The sequence below is a fragment of the Salmo salar genome, chromosome ssa20 (assembly GCF_905237065.1).
Source record: "Salmo salar chromosome ssa20, Ssal_v3.1, whole genome shotgun sequence".
Taxonomy (NCBI): domain Eukaryota; kingdom Metazoa; phylum Chordata; class Actinopteri; order Salmoniformes; family Salmonidae; genus Salmo; species Salmo salar.
In genome coordinates, this window is record NC_059461.1 from 90,196,586 (window position 1) to 90,223,578 (window position 26,993).

Here is a 26,993-nt window from a genome sequence, read left to right on the forward strand (position 1 = left end):
AATTGTATTAGAATTCGTGTGATGGAGATTGAGAGAACTACATACATATTTCTGTTGTATTGGATTACGCTATTGACTGCAAGTACCAGAATGCCTTGCGACAGGAAGTAGAAAGAGAGAGAACAAGTGATTATCCTGACTTGTAGAATCTAAAGTTGTTAAATGTAACGTGAACCAGTATTATTACTAAAATAAACTTTCATTTCACAACCCGACGTCCTGACTCATTACTTTGAAGATGGTTATTATATAGTGGGTTTGCTACTATAATAAAGATCAAATACAGAGAGAATGCAGATGGATTAAAATATGTATTATTATTATTACTCCCTAGCTAGTAAAGAGACAGGCCTTAGATTATTATTTTATTTTTATTTCACAAGTCAAGTCAGTTAACAACAAATTCTTATTTTCAATGATGGCCTAGGAACAGTGGGGTTAACTGCCTTGTTCAGGGGCAGAACGATAGATTTTTACCTTGTCAGCTCGGGGATTCGAACTTGCAACATTTCGGTTACTAGTCCAACGCTCTAACCACTAGGCTACCCTGCCGCCCCATGACAGTCGGGCAGAGATGAATCATGTAGTACTGTGCCGCCTTGCAGGTGCTTCAGTAGGTGCCGGCGTTTATTCCCTGAGATCTCTCCATGTTTTATTTAACGACAGCTCCGCTAGTTGCTTCAAAGTCTCCCTCGGCTGTCTTTATAATGGGTCCTTCAGCTAAACACCACCTCTTCTCTTCCTCATCCTCCTCCATCACCAACTCCCCTCTTCTGCCTCCTCCCCCTCATCCACCACCTCCCCTCTTCCTCCTCCCCCTCCTCCCCTCTTCCTCCTCCTCCCCCTCCTCATCCACCTCCTCCACTCTTCCTCCTCCTCCCCCTCCACCTCCCCTCTTCCTCCCCCTTCTCCACCACCTTCCCTCCTCCTCCTCCTCCCCTTCCTCCTCCACCACCTCCCCTCTTCCTCCTCCACCACCACCCTCTTCCTTTCCTCCAGCTGGATCTGAACGATGATAAACTCTGATTTCCTCCTAAAGGCATCACTCACTAGACAGCTGAATCAGGTGCTCTGGATGGCAGATGAGGCTCTGCTTCAGAAGTCTGCTGTTGTCTTTTTAAGGGAATGAACATCAAACTGTTCAGTTGTTATTGAACTCGGTGAACTATTGACTCCCAACTTGTTTATAAATGTTTTCCACGTTATTAGTGATACACAGAAGAGGAAAAGTGACAAAGATGTATGTTAGCATAAGAGACAATCATCATCGTCACTGTTCATGTATTTAACAGAGACTAGTTCTAGTCGGTTGTAGTTGGTGGACTGTACCAAGTCTACGGTACTGTTAGTTGGGGTGTAGTTGGTGGACTGTACCAAGTCTACAGTACTGTTAGTTGGGGTGTAGTTGGTGGACTGTACCAAGTCTACAGTACTGTTAGTTTGGGTGTAGTTGGTGAACTGTACCAAGTCTACGGTACTGTTAGTTTGGGTGTAGTTGGCGGACTGTACCAAGTCTACAGTACTGTTAGTTGGGGTGTAGTTGGCGGACTGTACCAAGTCTACGGTACTGTTAGTTGGGGTGCAGTTGGCGGACTGTACCAAGTCTACAGTACTGTTAGTTGGGGTGTAGTTGGCGGACTGTACCAAGTCTACGGTACTGTTAGTTGGGGTGTTGTTGGCGGAATGTACCAAGTCTACAGTACTGTTAGTTGGGGTGTAGTTGGCGGACTGTACCAAGTCTACAGTACTGTTAGTTGGGGTGTAGTTGGCGGACTGTACCAAGTCTACGGTACTGTTAGTTTGGGTGTTGTTGGCGGACTGTACCAAGTCTACGGTACTGTTAGTTGGGGTGTAGTTGGCGGACTGTACCAAGTCTACGGTATTGTTAGTTGGGGTGTAGTTGGTGGACTGTACCAAGTCTACGGTACTGTTAGTTGGGGTGTAGTTGGTGAACTGTACCAAGTCTACGGTTCTGTTAGTTGGGGTGTAGTTGGTGGACTGTACCAAGTCTACAGTACTGTTAGTTGGGGTGTAGTTGGTGGACTATAACAACTCTACAGTACTGTTAGTTGGGGTGTAGTTGGTGGACTATAACAACTCTACAGTACTGTTAGTTTGGGTGTAGTTGGCGGACTGTACCGAGTCTACAGTACTGTTAGTTGGGGTGTAGTTGGTGGACTATAACAACTCTACAGTACTGTTAGTTGGGGTGTAGTTGGTGGACTGTACCAAGTCTACAGTACTGTTAGTTGGGGTGTAGTTGGTGGACTATAACAACTCTACAGTACTGTTAGTTGGGGTGTAGTTAGTGGACTATAACAACTCTACAGTACTGTTAGTTTGGGTGTAGTTGGTGGACTATGACAACTCTACAGTACTGTTAGTTTGGGTGTAGTTGGTGGACTATAACAACTCTACAGTACTGTTAGTTTGGGTGTTGTTGGCGGACTGTACCGAGTCTACAGTACTGTTAGTTTGGGTGTAGTTGGTGGACTATAACAACTCTACAGTACTGTTAGTTGGGGTGCAGTTGGTAGACTGTAACAACTCTACGGTACTGTTAGTTGGGGTGTAGTTGGCGGACTGTACCAAGTCTACAGTACTGTTAGTTTGGGTGTAGTTGGCGGACTATAACAACTCTACAGTACTGTTAGTTGGGGTGCAGTTGGTAGACTGTAACAACTCTACGGTACTGTTAGTTGGGGTGTAGTTGGCGGACTGTACCAAGTCTACAGTACTGTTAGTTTGGGTGTAGTTGGTGGACTATAACAACTCTACAGTACTGTTAGTTGGGGTGCAGTTGGTAGACTGTAACAACTCTACGGTACTGTTAGTTGGGGTGTAGTTGGCGGACTGTACCAAGTCTACAGTACTGTTAGTTGGGGTGTAGTTGGTGGACTATAACAACTCTACAGTACTGTTAGTTTGGGTGTAGTTGGTGGACTATAACAACTCTACAGTACTGTTAGTTGGGGTGTAGTTGGTGGACTATAACAACTCTACAGTACTGTTAGTTGGGGTGTAGTTGGTGGACTGTACCAAGTCTACAGTACTGTTAGTTGGGGTGTAGTTGGTAGACTATAACAACTCTACAGTACTGTTAGTTGGGGTGCAGTTGGCGGACTATAACAACTCTACAGTACTGTTAGTTTGGGTGTAGTTGGTGGACTATAACAACTCTACAGTACTGTTAGTTGGGGTGTAGTTGGTGGACTATAACAACTCTACAGTACTGTTAGTTGGGGTGTAGTTGGTGAACTATAACAACTCTACAGTACTCTTAGTTGGGGTGTAGTTGGTGGACTGTACCAAGTCTACAGTACTGTTAGTTGGGGTGTAGTTGGTAGACTATAACAACTCTACAGTACTGTTAGTTGGGGTGCAGTTGGCGGACTATAACAACTCTACAGTACTGTTAGTTTGGGTGTTGTTGGCGGACTGTACCAAGTCTACAGTACTGTTAGTTTGGGTGTAGTTGGTGGACTATAACAACTCTACAGTACTGTTAGTTTGGGTGTTGTTGGCGGACTGTACCGAGTCTACAGTACTGTTAGTTGGGGTGTAGTTGGTAGACTATAACAACTCTACAGTACTGTTAGTTTGGGTGTAGTTGGTGGACTATAACAACTCTACTCTCCAGTTCTGCTGTGTTGACAACAAAGACTAGTTCTCTGAGCTCTGATATGAATAATTAGCTGCTTCAGATTCTTTTGATGAGCTTTGCATTCATCTCAGGGACCGCTCCCTTTGACAATCTCTCATAAAAAGGAAATTAAGACAAAGGGAAGAAGAGGAGAGGAGAGAAAGGGGGAATACAGCGTACAGAGTGGTGGCAAGTGATCAAAAGAGGCCCGTTTCCATCAGGATGCATGAACATCTAAAGAGATGTTCCTTACTAGCTAGGCAGTAATAATATATTATTACTATTATTATTATTATTATTATTATATTTTCTGGCCTCCAACTGCTCTTAAACGCTAGTAAAACCAAATGCATGCTTTTCAACCGTTCGCTGCCCGCACCTGCCCGCCCGACTAGCATCACTACTCTGGACGGTTCTGACCTAGAATATGTGGACAACTACAAATACCTGGGTGTCTGGCTAGACTGTAAACTCTCCTTCCAGACTCATATTAAACATCTCCAATCCAAAATTAAATCTAGAATCGGCTTTCTATTTCGCAACAAAGCCTCCTTCACTCACGCCGCCAAACTTACCCTAGTAAAACTGACTATCCTACCGATCCTCGACTTCGGCGATGTCATCTACAAAATAGCTTCCAATACTCTACTCAGCAAACTGGATGCAGTCTATCACAGTGCCATCCGTTTTGTTACCAAATCACCTTATACCCCCCACCACTGCGACCTGTATGCTCTAGTCGGCTGGCCCTCGCTACATATTCGTCGCCAGACCCACTGGCTCCAGGTCATCTATAAGTCTATGCTAGGTAAAGTCCCCCCTTATCTCAGCTCACTGGTCATGATAACAACACCCACCCGTAGCACTCGCTCCAGCAGGTATATCTCACTGATCGTCCCCAAAGCCAACACCTCCTTTGGCCGCCTTCTCTTTCCAGTTCTCTGCTGCCAGTGACAGGAACGAATTGCAAAAATCGCTGAAATTGGAGACTTATTTCCCTCACCAACTTTAAACATCAGCTATCTGAGCAGCTAACCGATCGCTGCAGCTGTACATAGTCCATCTGTAAATAGCCCACCCAATCTACCTACCTCATCCCCATACTGTTTTTATTTACTTTTCTGCTCTTTTGCACACCAGTATCTCTACTTGCACATCATCATCTGCTCATCTATCACTCCAGTGTTAATCTGCTAAATTGTAATTATTCGCTCCTATGGCCTATTTACTGCCTTACCTCCTCATGCCTTTTGCACACACTGTATATAGACTTTATTTTTTCTATTGTGTTATTGACTTGTTTATTGTTTACTCCATGTGTAACTCTGTGTCGCACTGCTTTGCTTTATCTTGGCCAGGTCGCAGTTGTAAATGAGAACTTGTTCTCAACTGGCCTACCTGGTTAAATAAAGGTGGGGTGGAGGAGAGGGGTGAAGAGAGGTAAAGAGGGAGAGACTAAAACAGGGAGACAAGGGGGGGTGAGAGATAGAGGACAGTGGCCCCCTCAGTCTGCCTCTTCTCCTCCCCCGTCCCCCCCTCTTTTTTCTTAGATCCCTGATGGTGCCGGCATTAGCAGTAGACTTGTTAACTAAACCTCACATTTAGCCAGGAGGGACGCCACTGCAGTAGACTTGTTAACTAAACTTCATATTTGGCCAGGAGGGACGACACTGAAACTGTAGTGTTTGAATTAATAAAAGACTAAGGAAGAGATTTAAGAGAATGTGGAATTTCAGCTCTTCACAGATGAAAGTTCTGCTAACACAGTGATTCTCTGCTGTCTGGATAAAAGACGGGAGAGACTATTTCTAACCGGGGCAGAAAGAATCTTAAATAATGTTGAGTTAATGTTCTTAATATCTGTGAGACTGCAAGGGTATCGCCAATAACGTTTTGGACGGACCCCGAAGAACAGCACAAGAAATGTCTGCAAATGAGGAGCAATATTATTTTTCTTCCCTTCTCTTTCCTCTCCTCCCTTCAACTCTTTTACTCTTTGATCAGGGAAAGTTCAACTTAAGTTTAGATAAACAAACACCATATTAACATCCAGACAGACTGAACACCGTATTAACATCCAGACAGACTGAACACCGTATTAACATCCAGACAGACTGAACACCGCATTAACATCCAGACAGACTGAACACCGCATTAACATCCAGACAGACTGAACACCGCATTAACATCCAGACAGACTGAACACCGTATTAACATCCAGACAGACTGAACACCGTATTAACATCCAGACAGACTGAACACCGTATTAACATCCAGACACAGAGACATGGTGAGCTCAATAATTTGTCTACAGGCTGGGAGACGGCAGTTCAAGACCCACAAGGGACATGACACTGTCAATATTCCTTACAATACTATCGGGTCTTGATAATGTGAAACAGAATGCAGCTTCCTCTGTCTCTAATGTGGATCCATCCTGCCGTACACATCGTTCAGAGTGAAAGCTTCCTCTGTCTCTAACGTGGATCCAACCTGCCGTACACATCGTTCAGAGTGAAAGCTTCCTCTGTCTCTAACGTGGATCCAACCTGCCGTACACATCGTTCAGAGTGAAAGCTTCCTCTGTCTCTAACGTGGATCCAACCTGCCGTACACATCGTTCAGAGTGAAAGCTTCCTCTGTCTCTAACGTGGATCCAACCTGCCGTACACATCGTTCAGAGTGAAAGCTTCCTCTGTCTCTAATGTGGATCCAACCTGCCGTACACATCGTTCAGAGTGAAAGCTTCCTCTGTCTCTAACGTGGATCCAACCTGCCGTACACATCGTTCAGAGTGAAAGCTTCCTCTGTCTCTAATGTGGATCCAACCTGCCGTACACATCGTTCAGAGTGAAAGCTTCCTCTGTCTCTAACGTGGATCCAACCTGCCGTACACATCGTTCAGAGTGAAAGCTTCCTCTGTCTCTAATGTGGATCCAACCTGCCGTACACATCGTTCAGAGTGAAAGCTTCCTCTGTCTCTAATGTGGATCCAACCTGCCGTACACATCGTTCAGAGTGAAAGCTTCCTCTGTCTCTAATGTGGATCCAACCTGCCGTACACATCGTTCAGAGTGAAAGCTTCCTCTGTCTCTAATGTGGATCCAACCTGCCGTACACATCGTTCAGAGTGAAAGCTTCCTCTGTCTCTAATGTGGATCCAACCTGCCGTACACATCGTTCAGAGTGAAAGCTTCCTCTGTCTCTAACGTGGATCCAACCTGCCGTACACATCGTTCAGAGCGAAAGCTTCCTCTGTCTCTAATGTGGATCCAACCTGACGTACACATCCAGGACCTTATTTAGCAACTATTTATCGCCCAGAGTTGTCAAACGTCAGCCTCGAAACCTTAATGACTTAGAGAAGATCTGCAAAGAGGAGTGGGACAAAATCCCTCCTGAGATGTGTACAAACCTGGTGGCCAACTACAAGAAACGTCTGAACCTCTGTGATTGCCAACAAGGGTTTTGCCACCAAGTACTAAGTCATGTTTTGCAGAGGGGTAAAATACTTATTTCCCTCATTAAAATGCAAATCTTTTTATAACATTTTTGACATGCGTTTTTCTGGATTTTTTTGTTGTTATTCTGTCTCTCACTGTTCAAATAAACCTACCATTAAAATTATAGACTGATCATTTCTTTGTCAGTGGGCAAACGTACAAAATCAGCAGGGGATCAAATACTTTTTCCCCTCACTGTATACTGTATACCCTATATACTGTATACCCTATATACTGTAAACCCTATACCCTTTATACTGTATACCCTATATACTGTATACCCTATATACTGTATAGCCTATACCCTTTATACTCTATACCCTATATAATTTATATACTGTATACCCTATATATGGTATACCCTATAAACTGTATACCCCATAAACTGTATACCCTATATACCCTAAATACTATATACTGTATACCCTATGCCCTATATAATGTATACCCTATACCCTATATGCCCTATATATTGTATACCCTATATACTGTATACCCTATACCCTTTATACTGTATACCCTATACCATTTATACTGTATACCCTATATACCCTATACCCTGTATACCCTATATACTGTATACCCTATATACTGTATACCCTTTATACTCTATACCCTATATAATTTATATACTCTATACCCTATATATGGTATACCCTATAAACTGTATACCCCATAAACTGTATACCCTATTTACCCTAAATACTATATACTGTATACCCTATACCCTATATACTGTATACCCTATATACTGTATACCCTATACCCTTTATACCCTATATAATTTATATACTGTATACCCTATATACAGTATACCCTTTATATCCTATACACTATATACCCTATATACTATATACCCTATATACTCTATAATCTCTATACTAAACACCCTAAATACTGTATACCCTATATACCCTATATACCCTATAATCTCTATACTAAACACCCTAAATACTGAATACCCTATATACTGTACACCCTATATACTGTATACCCTATACACTGTATACCCTATATACTGCATACCCTATATACTCTATAATCTCTATACTAAACATCCTAAATACTGTATACCCTATACCCTATATACTGTATACCCTATACTCAAGTGTATACCATGTACCCTATAATACTGTATATCCTATAAAATGTATACCCTATAAACTCTATACTGTATACCCTATACACTGTATACCCTATACTCAATATTGTATACCCTATACTCAATACCGAATACCCTATATACTGTATACCCTATAACTGTATACCCTATACTCAATATTGTATACCCTATACTCAATACCGAATACCCTATATACTGTATACACTATATCCTATATACCCTATATACTGTATACCCTATACTCTATATACTGCATAACCTATACTGCATACCCTTTACTGTATACCCTATAACTCTATATACTTCATAAACACTATACTCTACATACAATAAACCGTGAACCCTATATACCTTATACCCTATATATTGTATACCCTATACTCTATATACTGTATACCTTATACCCCATATACTGCACATCCTATATACTGCGTACCCTATAAACTGTATACCGTATACTGTATAATCTATACTGCATACCCTATACTGCATATACCCTGTATACTATATACTCTGAAAACTCTATACCCTATATACTGTATACCCTATACTATACACCCTATATACTCTATGCACTGTATACCCTATATACCCTATACCCTATATACTGTATACCCTATACTCTATATACTGTATAGCCTATACTCTATATACTGTATACCCTATACTCTATATACTGTATACCCTATACTCCATATACTGTACACTCTATACTATATATACACCGTACACTTTATACTATATATACCCTATACACTGTATACCCTATACTGTATAATCTATACTGCATACCCTATACTGCATATACCCTGTATACTATATACTCTGAAAACTCTATACCCTATATACTGTATACCCTATACTATACACCCGATATACTCTATGCACTGTATACCCTATATACCGTATACCCTATATACTGTATACCCTATATACTGTATACCCTATACTCTATATACTGTATACCCTATACTCTATATACTGTATACCCTATACTCTATACTGTATACCCTATACTCTATATACTGTACACTCTATACTATATATACACCGTACACTTTATACTATATATACCCTATACACTGTATACCCTATACTCTATACCCTATAACCAATATACTGTACTCCCTATATCCTATGTACAGTACACCCTAAACCCTATACACTGTATACCCTATACACTGCATACCCTATACTCTATACCCTATAACCAATATACTGTACTATCTATATCCTATATACCGTACCGTATATATAGTATAGAGTGTACACCCTAAACCCTATATACTGTATACCAGAGGTGTGGACACGAGTCACAAATATGATGACTTGCAACTCGACTTTGACTTTAACACCAATGACTCGTGACTTGGACTTGAGCCTTTTGACTCGACCTGACTTGATACCTTCCCCAAGCCCAAATATTAAAAATGATGCTATTTAAAAAAAGTGTGCAGCGCATCAACTCTTCATTTAACGGATCACAGTTTGAATCGGACAGCAGCCAATCAAATTGTGCGTGGCAGCGCAGAGGAACGTCGGCGGGTGAATTCAGTCGGAGACCTTGGAAAGATGATACCCCCCAAAATTATTATTTTAGGATATAAAGACAACGCTGTATCAACAAAAAACGAATTGCAACTTGCGAAAACATGCGGGAAGAAAATTACAGACGGAGAACCCAACAACTTCCAACTTTGTTCCACATTTTGAAGCTGCACAAAGAACGGTAAGTCGTGGCTAATATAGCCGACAGCTATATATCATTTATAACTTTACTGGTGTAGCATGTAGGCTAACGTAATGTTAAATCAATGAGCCTCCACACAGTCAGTCAGTGCAGGAACGTGATCGTTGCACCCAGATTGAGCTACAACTGGCTAGGCAGCTGGTAGCCTAAATCCTGCCTCATGTTACTGCTGTTCCTAAAACCATTGACATATGTTAGCCTACTGTAACCACACAGAGAGTGTGTGTGTGTGTGTTAAGGTTGGGTGATTGTGTAAAAGCCTACATCGCCCGATTGCGCCCCATAGCGATCCTCGATAGTCGATCACTATTGGGGGGGGTGTGTCTTTCTCATGGCTACCCATGTATTTCCATGGAAATATAACGTTTACTTGTAAAGTAATAAATATATGGATATTTTTAAAAGCATTCATGATTTGCGTAAATGTAATATACTATTAAAAAATATGAAATGGTATTACATTTGGTGAAGAGCACATTATGACTTGTTTAGGACTCGAAACTCAAAGTTTAGGACTTGGGACTTGACTTGGGACTTGCATGTTTTGACTTGGGACTTGCCTGTTTTGACTTGGGACTTGCCTGTTTTGACTTGGGACTTGCCTGTTTTGACTTGAGACTTGCCTGTTTTGACTTGGGACTTGACTGTTTTGACTTGGGACTTGCCTGTTTTGACTTGGGACTTGAGTGCTAAGACTTGAGACTTACTTGTGACTTGTAAAACAATGACTTGGTCCCATCTCTGCTGTATACCCTATACTCTATACCCTATACTCTATACTGTATACCCTATACTCTATACCCTATACTGTATACTCTATACTCTACATCCTATATACTGTATACCCTATACTCTATACCCTATACCCTATACTCTATACTGTATACCCTATACTCTATACTGTATACCCTATACCCTATACTGTATACTCTATACTCTACATCCTATATACTGTATACCCTATACTCTATACCCTATACTCTACATCCTATATACTGTATACCCAATAAACTAAACCCTATATATTGTATACACTATAATCTATACACCGTGTACCCTAGACTCTATATACCCTATACACCCTATAAACCATATACACTGTATACTATATACTAAATACACTATATACTGTATACCCTATATACTGTATACTATACATCCTATACTCTATAGCCTATACCATACACTCTATACCCTATATAATCTATAAACTCCCTATACCCACCATACCCTATACCCTATAAGCTATACCCTATACGCTATAACCTATATAGTCTATATTCTATATACTCTATACCCTATACGCTAAACATCCTACACTCTATACAGTATACCCTAAACATCCTACACTCTATACAGTATACCCTATACATCCTATACTCTATACAGTATACCCTATACCCTAAACATCCTACACTCTATACAGTATACCCTATACACTAAACATCCTACACTCTATACAGTATACCCTATAAACTAAACATCCTACACTCTATACAGTATACCCTATACACTAAACATCCTACACTCTATACAGTATACCCTATACACTAAACATCCTACACTCTAAACCCTACACTCAATACCCTATACGCTAAACCCTATACACTATATACCCTATATGCTATACCAAATACGCTAAACACCCTACACTGTATACCCCATACATTATACTCTATACCCTATATGCTCTATACCCTATACACTAGACTCTATACTCTACACCTTATATACTCTATATCCTATACCCTATAAACTCTATATCATATACCCTAGTCTCTAGACACTACACTCTATACCCTACACGCTATATACTGTATACCCTATAACCAATACTGTATTCCCTATACCCTATATACTGTACACCCTATACTCTATATACCCTCTACTGTGTACCCTCTACTCTACATCCTATATACTGTATACCCTATATTTAATACCCTATACTCTATATACTGTGTACCCTATACCCCCTATATCTTATATACCGTATATACCATATACACTATATACTCTATACCCTATATACTGACCCTATACTCTGTATACTGCATACTGCATACCCTGTAGTGTATACCATATATCCTATACTCTATATCCCATACCCTATACACTCTATACTCTACATACTGTATACCCTATACTCAATATACACTATACTCTATACACCCTCCCTATATACCATATACCTTATAATCTATACCCTATAATCTATACCCTCTACACTAAACATCCTATACTCCATACTGTATACCCTATATACAGTACACCCGACTCAATATACTCTATACCCTATAATCTATACCCTATACACTAAACATCCTATACTCTATACTGTATACCCTACACTCTAAACCCTATAGTCCATCTGTAAATAGCCCACCCACCCAATCTACCTCATCCCCATACTGTTTTTATTTTATTTCCTTATCTGCTCTTTTGCACACCAGTATCTCTACTTGCACATCATCATCTGCTCATCTATCACTCCAGTGTTAATCTGCTAAATTGTAATTATTCGCTCCTATGGCCTATTTACTGCCTTACCTCCTCATGCCTTTTGCACACACTGTATATAGACTTTCTTTTTTTTCTACTGTGTCATTGACTTGTTTATTGTGTTATTGGCTTGTTTATTGTTTACTCCATGTGTAACTCTGTGTTGCTGTCTGTGTCACACTGCTTTGCTTTATCTTGGCCAGGTCGCAGTTGTAAATGAGAACTTGTTCTCAACTGGCCTACCTGGTTAAATAAAGGTGAAAAAAATCCTAAAATACTTTATACACTAAACATCCAATAGTCCATACTGTATACCCTATACCTTACACTCTATATATCCTATACTCCATACCCTAGACTCTATATCCTATACATTCTATATACACCATACTCTATACATTCTATACTCCATACACATACTCTATACTCCATACCCTAGACTCCATATCCTATACATTCTATATACACCATACTCTATACTCAATATACTCTATACCCTAGACTCTATACACTCTATACCCTCTATACCCTCTATACCCTATAGACTCTATACCCTAGACTCTATACCCTATACACTCTATACCCTATACACTCTATACACTCTATACCCTCTATACCCTATAGACTCTATACCCTATACTCATTACACTATATCCTCTATACCCTATACCCTCTACACTCTATACCCTATACACTCTATACCCTAGACTCTAGACCCTATACTCATTACACTATATCCTCTATACCCTATATCCTCTATACCCTATACACTCTATACCCTATACACTCTATACCCTAGACTCTATACACTCTATACCCTCTATACCCTATACCCTCTACACTCTATATCCTATACACTTGTCATGACGTTGGCCTGTGGGTAAGGTTTATGACCCCCCCCCCATAAATACCTTTCTCTCTTCCCCTCTCTGAATCTACTGAAGGACCTGAATAGCCTGTGTTAAATATAGAGAGTCTGGGAACATCAAACAAATGGGGAAAGGTACCACATATTTTGTTAATAAAACCAGTTGGAAATATGCTTGGGAACGTAATGAGTATGTATGTCAGTTCGGTTGTCATCTGAGACATTATGACTGATGACAGGACGACATAAACTGTATCTGAGAAAGTATACACCCTCTAGTTATCAGAGTCACATGGAATTGTTATGCAATTGAAATGTTTGATATTGAAAATGTTTGTTAGGAGATGAAATGTAATTTTAGCTTCCGAATGAGAGATTTGGGTTTTCATAAGGAAAGTGCCCTGCTCGATCAGTAACCCAACCCTGTGAAGAGACAGGGGTTATAAACGATGAAACACCTCCCTCCCCCTCTCTACTATATAATCCTTTGACGAAAAGATAACCACGTTGTTCCAGTACGGGAGGTCTGCAGCCTCTACGTTAGAAGGACACACATGTCAAGTACAGAACTAAGCCAACCTCGGCGTGAGCTCTGGTATGAACTTTGAGCGTATTCACTACAGAAGTGCTACTTCCTAGCCGTTGAGTTAGCAGCGGCCGCTGTAACGTGGGCTAGGAAAGGACGGACGACGGATCCAGTCTAACAGACGGACGAAGATACCACCACGTATCCAATGGACCACCATTGACATTCTTCCGAAAACAGGGAGATCTGTTGGCCAACCCGGCCAGCATCTACGACCAATCTACCGAAGCGCAGCTCAGAGTAAATATTTATTGCATTTTCCTTTTCCAAATGGGCGGTAATTTAGAATGCATAAGATAATGTATTTACGATAGCATAGCTGCTGTTTCTGTGTTCCTAAATCTTCCCGCTCTTTCATTCAAGCCCAACCCCCTTTCCTTTGTGTAACCAGCCATGATACAGGTTCCGTCCACCAGGACGTTTTCTGTATGACATCATTGTATTCTGTGTATTTGTAATTCTGTGTGATTAGTTAGGTATTTAGTAAATAAATAATTAAACCCAATTTTGTATTGCTGATTCAACTTGTTAGCCAGGGTTCGTGAAGATAGCCAAGAATTTACAACTTTCATTATGAGACTGAAAATAAGACAAGGATTAATATTGACTGCTATCGAGGTAAAATATTACTAAGTATTTTAAGAGTTTATTCGGAAGATAACAGCTCTATAAACGTTCTTCCGTGGTGCCCCGACTTTCTAGTTAATTACATTTACATGATTAGCTTAATCAGGTAATATTAATTACAGAGAAATCATTTTATAAGTTAGCATGTTATATCACTTAATCCGGCATAGCCAAAGACACGACATATTGGAGCCCCCGTGCGAGGAATCTAAAATAGGATGAAGCTTTTATTTTGATTCAGCATATATAAAATTGAAAAGCAGATTACATAATATACCAAGTTGATTATATACATTATGGGAATTGTAGACTGGAATTATTGGTGCGTGTGTGTTCCGGAGAATAGCCTCCGTGTTGTGCTCTGACGTAGTCAGTGGGTAACATAAACTATACATGTATGTATGATGGCTGATAAAGCTATCTGAGAAATAGCGCGTTTGGCCAAACGCTAAGTATTTCTGCCTCTCGCGTTTCAGACGCGTGTTGGCTAGGTCATTATTAATTTCTCGAGCGAGGACAAAGAGCCAGCCGATTGAAATTTAGGAGAGATTAGCTTGACCAGCGATAAGTATCTCTGTCTCTCGCGTTTCGATGCGAGTAGACCACGGTGCGTTTCGTTGTTTCCCGCGAGTTCCGGTTAAAACATCGTCAAATATCGCCGAAAAGGGTTGAACATAATACGTTATAAGTAAAACCTTTCCCTTGCCAAGGGAATCCTATGTTAAGCATTTTTCAGGCATAAAGTAGCATTAGCTTGCTCGAGATGCTAAGCTAACAAAGGGAAAACAGCCATTGTGTTTTGTGCCACATTGTAAGTCATCCGACTTGCGGAACGAAAGTCCCGCCCTGGGTACTTCCGTTTGATTTCAGTGTGTGCCCTCTGAAGAAGTCACCAATACTTTCCTTCAAATAATTAGTCAGGTGACACTCAAGTCGTTACTCGTGATATCCAGACGGATATCGATGTCTTTTTCAATTGAACTAATAAGTGAAATTGCCAGATTTACATTCTCAAGTTTAAATAATATCCAAATTGATGAGTTTTCTAAATGAGACATTGTAATCTTTTTTTCCCACATTAACCTAGATGAATAAACCTCTCAGGTTAATTAAAGTTTAAATCCCATATAGCCTATACAGGTTTGATTTATCATTCAAATTGATCAATCAGTAAAATTTGGTTTTTGCAAAACCCTTTCAGTAATCCAGTACTGACAGAAGTCCCGCCCCAGCGGGAATCCCATGTGGCTTCGGCCCAAGGAAGAAGTGTACCATAGTGGGGAGTGTTCCCAACATTTAATCTACTGTTTACACTTATGATATCCAATCAATGGAGATTGTATGGATTATCATCTCATTCAATTTAATAAGTTAAATTGTTGAACATACCTTAATGTTCTTGCAATCAAATGAGACACTTTTAAACTTCCCATATTAACCTGGATGAAGCAACCTCAGGTTAATTCAAGTTTAATACCCAGATAGCCTACCCAGGTAGGATTAATCATTGGCATTGATTAATTAATTCAATTTGCTTTTGCAAATTCATTCACGTCCAACTTCCACATTACTGGTACAGTACTGATGGTTCGTCAACATCTATAAATAGATTAAACTTGTCTTTGCAGCTTCCAATGAATTCCAAACCCAAACATTGAAAAAAAATAGGAACATTTTTCCTCTAAATTTTTCTAATAATGTGCAAGCTACCAAAGGAGGTGGTCACCACTCCTCCGCTAATTAGTGAACCTCCACTCATAAAAGGATTCATCTCTGACCTCAGCAGTGATACCAACCCTAATTATGCCATTAGAAAAACAACAGCCGAAATTGCGAACGCTCTCCAAAATCAACCATCAAATACAGGCTTTGTGACTGTTCTCTCCACTTTAGCACTTATGTATCGCCATCAAAGGTTGGCATCGGTCCAATACCACAGTGCACAGCTGAAGCACGTGCAAGAATTGGCTAACATGAGGGCACAGGTGGAGAGAACTGAGCAACTATTGACAAAAGCAGGAAATGAAAACATTCTGCTAGTCGAGGAACTGCGTTTGAAATCGGAACAATTAAAAGTAATTGCAAATACTTATGACGATGAACGAGCACAAACTCTCCAACAAAATCGTCATCTGCAGGAACAACTCGATTTAGCCAAAACTAAATGCGATGTAGTCCACGCCAAACTAGATAAATCTGTCGAGTTATCTACAAACAGGAACGCGCAATTTGATAACATGCAGGCAGTTTTGTTGAACGTTACTCAAGGTAACAATGTTCTACTCCAAATTCTGCAGACCAAAGACGATCAGTTGATGAACACAATGACAAAGTTGGATGACAAATCAGCAGAACTTATTGAAGTCGCTGACCAAATGAATGATGAGAAAACTCAGGTGATGAGGATGGAAATATTGATTTCTAAGCAAGCAGAGGAAATCTCATCACTGAATCTCTCGCTCCGTACTCGAGACCTCTATCTGCAAACCATGACAGATAAGTTTGAGACCGAAAGGAGCAGGTGTGACACTCACGTGTCCAAAATTGGTACTCTAAGCGCTCAAGTGGACTCTGCAATGCAGCAGAAGACCACCCTTAGGTACCATCTGGAGGAAGTCCAGAATGGTCACGCTCTACAGCATGACTACCCATCCAAGCAACCGGAGTCCGGTACTCAAAGGAGTGAAGACGATAGGTTTCAGACATTGCCTCCATCATGTGTCCCTCAGTCTTCTCCTCTTGGCCATTCGGCACTGAGTAATATGGAGCCTCTTGGCCAACAAAGCCAAAGCTTGGCTTCTCCTCTTGGCCTGTCGGCCCCAATTTCTCCACAGGATGAAGCCAACCCTCTCCGCCCGCTTGGCGCGGAATACCTTGACAAACTCGTCAAGAATTTCCCCACCTTTGACCCCGTTCCAGGTCAGCCAAATGATACTGAGACGTTCCTAGCTGACATAGAGGACGCGTTGGGTGGCTACCCGAATGCTACGGGTTCTGACAGGGTTTACCTGTTGAAGCGAACGTCGAATAGACACGTGACGAGGTTCATTCGCCTACAACAGCAACACGTGCTAAATGACTACGCTAAACTTGCCACAGCTTTGAAATTAGAATTCAGTGGTTCTGCGAATCGCAAACACGGTAGCTCACTGGCTAACACGGTCAAACAAGCTCGGAACGAACACTCACAAGCTTTCTATCATAGGCTTCGTTCAGCTTACTTTGGCCTACTCACGGAATCAGGAATGGAAGAGCTGTTACCATTCAAACAAATGTTTCTGTCGAACATGTATCCCATCTTCATTACCTACTTGGGCCCTGCAGCCCACGTTGGCTTGCCTATCTTACAACTCAGAGAGCTTGCAAGCACAGCTTTTGAGGCATCAAAAGCTCGCAACTCTAAGAGCCCTGACCACTCGGTTTTGAAGTTTGACCAGGAGCACTCACTCCAGTTAGAGGGTGTATTATCAGGTATTGGAGCGTCGAGAGATGACGCACCACAACAGTTTCTACCACGAAACCATGATTCCAATAACCGCCGCGGTCGAAATAACTGTAAAGTACGTAGCCTTCAAAACGAATACCGCTACAATCGACCCGTTCGCTACGTTCCTGCACCCAACCCACAAAAAGTGTCAGAGCACAAGGGTAACAAAGGGTTGAAGGACGATCAAAACGTAGACCAATGTTCTCCAGAAGTCCCACTACGGGAAGAACTTAAGCGAGAACAATTTGATAAAAGGGTAAAAGATAAGTCACAAGGACTAGACGGGGAATTACCGGACACCAGGTCCGCAGGAATTAACACCCATAGCAAGGACGTTAAAGTTCAAATTTCTCCCGCTCTCATTCAAGACCCTATCCAGGGCCCGCTTGATCAAGAAACAAGCCCCCGGGCTCTGTCTATAGACTCTGATACAAAAGTTGCGAAGAGAAAGGTTAAACGCTTCGTTAAAGCCAAGCTCACTCAAAATCGGAAAAGTCAATCTGCTTCCATCTTGAACAGACATGGCACATCACGTCGTTGCGAACGACCACTCCACTTTGTGGGGAATATGTCCACTAACCACGAATCTAAACGGCCATACCTGGAAACAGTCCTGGAGGACTGCTTAGATTGTCATGCGCTAATTGATTCGGGTGCGACAATATCACTCATCTCTCAAACATTGTTTGATGATCTAAAAAGGGCTTTGAAGCCAACCAAACGTTGGTTAAAAGTGGAACGATGCGACACTACACTTCGAGGGGTCACTCAGACTACCTCGCCTCTCACATTGAGAGTCATGCTGAAACTACACTTCCAGGACGTATCGCTCGTTCACCCTGTGTATGTTACCAGCCTCGAAACTGTAACCCTGCTACTTGGAGCAGACTTGATGGATCGGTTACTCCCATTGATGGATTGGAAAACCAACCAGGTATGGTCACAGGCCACAGTGCCTTCTCCACTGACCACACTATCTTTCCCTAACGCTAGCTGCAATGCAGTCATTCACGAGGAGTATCTGTCGAAAGCACCCCTTGGGAAAAAGACGTTTAGAAACCTCTTGGTGCAGAATCCGATCCAAGGAGATATTACGATATCTCGACACATTCCATCAGCCAATCTGATTGACCATTCTTTTCATGATTTCGAGCCAGCTGTCTCTGTGAATGAGCAACTTCCCTCCTCCTTGCAGTCATGCAATACGATAGTTGAGATGAACTTCCCTTGCCCTTCGGACACTTCCGCAAGCACTGCGGCCGTCTCAGCAAGAAAAACATTGATGTGCAGAGTACACTCTGCTTCTGATGATACACCTTCTGCTTTGTTGGGGATTGTCACCCCTTACAATGACACTAATGGCGTCAGTCCAGCAACTGACCCAATGACTCCCACTGGTGAAACACTTTGCGATATCACAGACCGATATCCTCGTCTCAGTTTGCAGGTACTGAAGAGGTTGCCACACGCGGACGCGGTGGTGACTGACAGACCTCGACAGCCACTGAGGGTGTTGAAGCACAAACACCAGAAGATTTGGCTGAAAGGTTACAGCCATTCTCATAATAACGCGGCCACGGACAACTCGTACATAGGGTCCGACCTTTTCGTTTGCGCCTCGGACACCAACACCACCCGCTGGTGGGGGGGTCCCGAGACACAAAGGGGGGGAATAGTAGCCCAGACCCATGATGAGCCTCATCGAGGCCGGTGGGGGGGTCGAGACTACGGACAACACCGTACGAGGCCGCCAGAGCATAAATCAAATCTAGTTGTAAACTCCCCTATGAGAACAGTGAGGAGCAGACAGGCCCCTAGACGGGGATTATCTTAGAACACGTCTAAGATAGTACTGAGGTGTACCACACTGGTCGTAAAGGAAGCCCAATGGACTTGTCCACCTCCAAAACAAATGGCAACAATAATCATTCCTTGCCATGTGTAGGTTCAACTACAATACAACTAGTAATATGCTCCAATCATGTGTTCCGGTAGATAATATTTCAGAATAAATCGGTAGGACAACTGGACCCTTGAATACCAGTACCAATACCACAGTCAGTCCAGCAACACTCAGTAAGAGGATTAGTAACCTCACAAGTTAAATTGCTATTGATAATAGCGACATAGGAGTCACTCAGAGTGCAACACGGGGAAGGGAATCTCCATTGCACTCTTCCAATGGTTAACACATGCCACTAATAAATAGAACCCTCCGTTCAGGAGAAAAGTTATTAGAAGTCATGAACCATGATCACACCACGTACGACTGGTCTAATACTTAGAGTACTTCCGTCGTGAGGTTAGCTCCTCCGTGGATAACATAGCTATGAAATAGACTTCATACCTACCGCCACTACAATAGTGGAAGACACCGTGACTTGTAGAAAACTACTACAGACTCCCTTGACACCAATTCTGACTGACCTCCAGGCATTGACCTGAAAATTACCTGACTACGTAAGACTCATTCTGAACAAGTTGTGATCTGCCAGGATACTTGGTTTTCTTCCCTTGACATGCGCGATTGTGTAAGCATAAACGCACATGCACAACGGAACATCCAATTAGGATTTATGCTAGGATCACTTAAGGGTCCAAGCAGAATACCAGCCTTAGTAAAGTTGAACGTTTACTTCTAGGCCTGTGGCTCTACAGCACTCACCAGTTTTCTAACCAGAAGTCCATAGGTCATCCTTTAGACTGCCCAAAACTAGTGCCTTACAGCTGTAGACTTATCATATAGTTGTCAACTTAGGATAGTACCCTAAGCGCCACCCCGCAAATTAGGAAAGCCCTAAATATGTCATTAGACAATGCCATGATAGGGTCATTATTTTGCCAAGACCATGGACGTAGATAGAATACAGTCCAATTAGATGATTAAGGTGGCATAACTATTTTGTTTTGTTTATGCTTTCATTCATTTTGTTTATTTTCTTTGGCACATAGAAAGTGATAGAGCCATAAACAACTCCCCCACACAACCATCAGTTAGAGCCACAACGCCGCTCATTTGGGGGGGAATGTAATGATATATTTCATGAGTGTGTGTGCGTTGTTAACATCTGCCTAAGTTACTGCCCAGATATTCCAGTCTGGACGACCAGACGACGGGTCCGGAACGGCGATCCCAATCCGGACATCCGCTGCCGAGTCATGGAACGGACTTCTTCATTTGCAGAGACCCTACCCGGGTCGACCACCAGAGGGGGGACTGCAATAGCAACCACCAACTGGACATCTACTGCCCAGCCTTGGAGCGGATTTCTTCATTTGCAGACACCCTACCCGGGTCGACCGCCAGATGGGGACCACAACGATGATCCACAACTAGGACAACCCACGTTCATTTTTATGTTGGGTTATAACATGCAGGTTAATCGCAAGATTGAACCCAACATGGGGGGACTGTCATGACGTTGGCCTGTGGGTAAGGTTTATGACCCCCCCCCCATAAATACCTTTCTCTCTTCCCCTCTCTGAATCTACTGAAGGACCTGAATAGCCTGTGTTAAATATAGAGAGTCTGGGAACATCAAACAAATGGGGAAAGGTACCACATATTTTGTTAATAAAACCAGTTGGAAATATGCTTGGGAACGTAATGAGTATGTATGTCAGTTCGGTTGTCATCTGAGACATTATGACTGATGACAGGACGACATAAACTGTATCTGAGAAAGTATACACCCTCTAGTTATCAGAGTCACATGGAATTGTTATGCAATTGAAATGTTTGATATTGAAAATGTTTGTTAGGAGATGAAATGTAATTTTAGCTTCCGAATGAGAGATTTGGGTTTTCATAAGGAAAGTGCCCTGCTCGATCAGTAACCCAACCCTGTGAAGAGACAGGGGTTATAAACGATGAAACACCTCCCTCCCCCTCTCCACTATATAATCCTTTGACGAAAAGATAACCAGTTGTTCCAGTACGGGAGGTCTGCAGCCTCTACGTTAGAAGGACACACATGTCAAGTACAGAACTAAGCCAACCTCGGCGTGAGCTCTGGTATGAACTTTGAGCTTATTCACTACAGAAGTGCTACTTCCTAGCCGTTGAGTTAGCAGCGGCCGCTGTAACGTGGGCTAGGAAAGGACGGACGACGGATCCAGTCTAACAGACGGACGAAGATACCACCACGTATCCAATTTACCACCAGAGACATTCTTGCGAGGACAGGAAGGTCTGTTGGCCAAACCGGCCAGCATCTACGACCAATCTACCGAAGCGCAGCTCAGAGTAAATATTTATTGCATTTTCCTTTTCCAAATGGGCGGTAATTTAGAATGCATAAGATAATGTATTTACGATAGCATAGCTGCTGTTTCTGTGTTCCTAAATCTTCCCGCTCTTTCATTCAAGCCCAACCCCCTTTCCTTTGTGTAACTAGCTTTCATACAGGTTCCGTCCACCAGGACGTTTTCTGTATGACATCATTGTATTCTGTGTATTTGTAATTCTGTGTGATTAGTTAGGTATTTAGTAAATAAATAATTAAACCCAATTTTGTATTGCTGATTCAACTTGTTAGCCAGGGTTCGTGAAGATAGCCAAGAATTTACAACTTTCATTATGAGACTGAAAATAAGACAAGGATTAATATTGACTGCTATCGAGGTAAAATATTACTAAGTATTTTAAGAGTTTATTCGGAAGATAACAGCTCTATAAACGTTCTTCCGTGGTGCCCCGACTTTCTAGTTAATTACATTTACATGATTAGCTTAATCAGGTAATATTAATTACAGAGAAATCATTTTATAAGTTAGCATGTCATATCACTTAATCCGGCATAGCCAAAGACACGACACACTCTATACCCTAGACTCTATACACTCTATACCCTCTATACCCTATACCCTCTATACCCTATACACTCTATACCCTAGACTCTATACACTCTATACCCTCTATACCCTAGACTCTATACCCTAGACTCTATACCCTAGACTCTATACCCTAGACTCTATACCCTAGACTCATTACACTATATCCTCTATACCCTATACACTCTATACCCTAGACTCTATACCCTAGACCCTATACTCATTACACTATATCCTCTATACCCTATACCCTCTATACCCTATACACTCTATACCCTAGACTCATTACACTATACCCTCTATACCCTATATCCTCTATACCCTATACCCTCTATACCCTATATCCTCTATACCCTATATACCCTATACCCTCTATAACCTATATCCTCTATACCCTATATCCTCTATACCCTATAGACTCTATACCCTATAGACTCTATACCCTATAGACTCTATACCCTATACCTATAGACTCTATACCCTATAGACTCTATACCCTATAGACTCTATACCCTAGACTCTATACACTCTATACCCTAGACTCTAGACCCTACACTCATTACACTATATCCTCTATACCCTATATCCTCAATACCCTATACCCTCTATACCCTATACACTCTATACCCTATACACTCTATACCCTAGACTCTATACCCTACACTCTATACCCTACACTCTATACACTCTATACCCTAGACTCATTACACTATATCCTCTATACCCTATATCCTCTATACCCTATATCCTCTATACCCTCTATACCCTATACCCTCTATACCCTATACCCTCTATACCCTATACCCTCTATACCCTATACCCTCTATACCCTATACCCTCTATATCCTATACCCTCTATACCCTATATCCTATACTCTTAGTGACTGCTTGAGATACACAGTACGCCTCAGCTCCACACTCACAACAGATACTATATTCACAAACACAACGAACACAGTACCGATCTGCCTCTGAGCAGAAACAAACTGCAGTCCTTGGTCTGTCCCCTGATAGAGTAGGGAGAACTGCATGGCCTTTCTGAATGTACCCATGTGTGTGTGCGTGTGTGTTTGTGTGTGTGTGTTTGTGTGTACGTACAACAGAGAGAATGGCAAGGAATTTCTGAATTTACCTATATTTGATAATGTACTTCAGGCAGAATTCAAAGCTGAGTAGAGATAATTAATGGAGGAAGTACATTAATAATAGAGATGGACTAGAGCTGGGAGAATAGAGCTGGGAGACACAGACTAGAGCTGGGAGACTAGAGCTGGGAGACACAGACTAGAGCTGGGAGACTAGAGCTGGGAGACTAGAGCTGGGAGAATAGAGCTGGGAGAATAGAGCTGGGAGACTAGAGCTGGGAGACTAGAGCTGGGAGAATAGAGCTGGGAGACTAGAGCTGGGAGAATAGAGCTGGGAGACACAGACTAGAGCTGGGAGACTAGAGCTGGGAGACTAGAGCTGGGAGACACAGACTAGAGCTGGGAGACTAGAGCTGGGAGACTAGAGCTGGGAGACTAGAGCTGGGAGAATAGAGCTGGGAGACACAGACTAGAGCTGGGAGACTAGAGCTGGGAGACTAGAGCTGGGAGACTAGAGCTGGGAGACTAGAGCTGGGAGACTAGAGCTGGGAGACAAGAGCTGGGAGACTAGAGCTGGGAGAATAGAGCTGGGAGAATAGAGCTGGGAGACTAGAGCTGGGAGACTAGAGCTGGGAGAATAGAGCTGGGAGACTAGAGCTGGGAGACTAGAACTGGGAGACTAGAGCTGGGAGACTAGAGCTGGGAGACTAGAGCTGGGAGAATAGAGCTGGGAGACTAGAGCTGGGAGACTAGAGCTGGGAGACTAGAGCTGGGAGAATAGAGCTGGGAGACTAGAGCTGGGAGACTAGAGCTGGGAGAATAGAGCTGGGAGAATAGAGCTGGGAGACTAGAGCTGGGAGACTAGAGCTGGGAGACTAGAGCTGGGAGAATAGAGCTGGGAGAATAGAGCTGGGAGAATAGAGCTGGGAGACTAGAGCTGGGAGACTAGAGCTGGGAGAATAGAGCTGGGAGACTAGAGCTGGGAGACTAGAGCTGGGAGACTAGAGCTGGGAGAATAGAGCTGGGAGACTAGAGCTGGGAGACTAGAGCTGGGAGAATAGAGCTGGGAGAATAGAGCTGGGAGACTAGAGCTGGGAGACTAGAGCTGGGAGACTAGAGCTGGGAGAATAGAGCTGGGAGAATAGAGCTGGGAGAATAGAGCTGGGAGACTAGAGCTGGGAGACTAGAGCTGGGAGACTAGAACTGGGAGACTAGAGCTGGGAGACTAGAGCTGGGAGACTAGAACTGGGAGAATAGAGCTGGGAGACTAGAGCTGGGAGACTAGAGCTGGGAGACTAGAACTGGGAGAATAGAGCTGGGAGACTAGAGCTGGGAGACTAGAGCTGGGAGACTAGAACTGGGAGACTAGAGCTGGGAGACTAGAGCTGGGAGACTAGAGCTGGGAGAATAGAGCTGGGAGACTAGAGCTGGGAGACTAGAGCTGGGAGAATAGAGCTGGGAGAATAGAGCTGGGAGAATAGAGCTGGGAGACGCAGACTAGAGCTGGGAGAATAGAGCTGGGAGAATAGAGCTGGGAGACTAGAGCTGGGAGACGCAGACTAGAGCTGGGAGACTAGAGCTGGGAGACTAGAGCTGGGAGACTAGAGCTGGGAGACGCAGACTAGAGCTGGGAGACTAGAGCTGGGAGACTAGAGCTGGGAGACTAGAGCTGGGAGAATAGAGCTGGGAGAATAGAGCTGGGAGAATAGAGCTGGGAGAATAGAGCTGGGAGACTAGAGCTGGGAGACTAGAGCTGGGAGAATAGAGCTGGGAGACTAGAGCTGGGAGACTAGAGCTGGGAGACTAGAACTGGGAGACTAGAGCTGGGAGACTAGAACTGGGAGACTAGAGCTGGGAGACTAGAGCTGGGAGACTAGAGCTGGGAGAATAGAGCTGGGAGACTAGAGCTGGGAGAATAGAGCTGGGAGACTAGAGCTGGGAGACTAGAGCTGGGAGAATAGAGCTGGAAGACTAGAGCTGGGAGACTAGAGCTGGGAGAATAGAGCTGGGAGACTAGAGCTGGGAGACTAGAGCTGGGAGACTAGAGCTGGGAGACTAGAGCTGGGAGACTAGAGCTGGGAGACTAGAGCTGGGAGACACAGACTAGAGCTGGGAGGCTAGAGCTGGGAGACTAGAGCAGGGAGACTAGAGCTGGGAGACTAGAGCTGGGAGACTAGAGCTGGGAGACGCAGACTAGAGCTGGGAGACTAGAGCTGGGAGACTAGAGCTGGGAGACGCAGACTAGAACTGGGAGACTAGAGCTGGGAGACTAGAGCTGGGAGACTAGGGCTGGAAGACTAAAGCTGGGAGATGCAGACTAGAGCTGGGAGACTAGAGCTGGGAGACGCAGACTAGAGCTGGGAGACTAGAGCAGGGAGACTAGAGCTGGGAGACTAGAGCTGGAAGACTAGAGCTGGGAGACTAGAGCTGGGAGACTAGAGCTGGGAGACTAGAGCTGGGAGACTAGAGCTGGGAGGCTAGAGCTGGGAGACTAGAGCAGGGAGACTAGAGCTGGGAGACTAGAGCTGGGAGACTAGAGCTGGGAGACTAGAGCTGGGAGACGCAGACTAGAGCTGGGAGACTAGAGCTGGGAGACTAGAGCTGGGAGACTAGAGCTGGGAGACTAGAGCTGGGAGACTAGAGCTGGGAGACTAGAGCTGGGAGACGCAGACTAGAGCTGGGAGACTAGAGCTGGGAGACTAGAGCTGGGAGACGCAGACTAGAACTGGGAGACTAGAGCTGGGAGACGCAGACTAGAACTGGGAGAATAGAGCTGGGAGACTAGAGCTGGGAGACTAGGGCTGGAAGACTAAAGCTGGGAGATGCAGACTAGAGCTGGGAGACTAGAGCTGGGAGACGCAGACTAGAGCTGGGAGACTAGAGCAGGGAGACTAGGGCTGGAAGACTAGAGCTGGAAGACACAAACTAGTGTCTACCTATACTGACTTCAACATCACACCAACCAAATAAGATAATGTCATGATGGAGG

General features: G+C 43.1%; 1 protein-coding gene across 1 annotated transcript in view; it reads right to left on the bottom strand.

Moving 5' to 3' along the window:
- The window catches only part of gbe1b (glucan (1,4-alpha-), branching enzyme 1b), a 318,001-nt gene that overhangs the window by 36,113 nt on the left and 254,895 nt on the right, over positions 1-26,993 (bottom strand). The window lies entirely within an intron of this gene.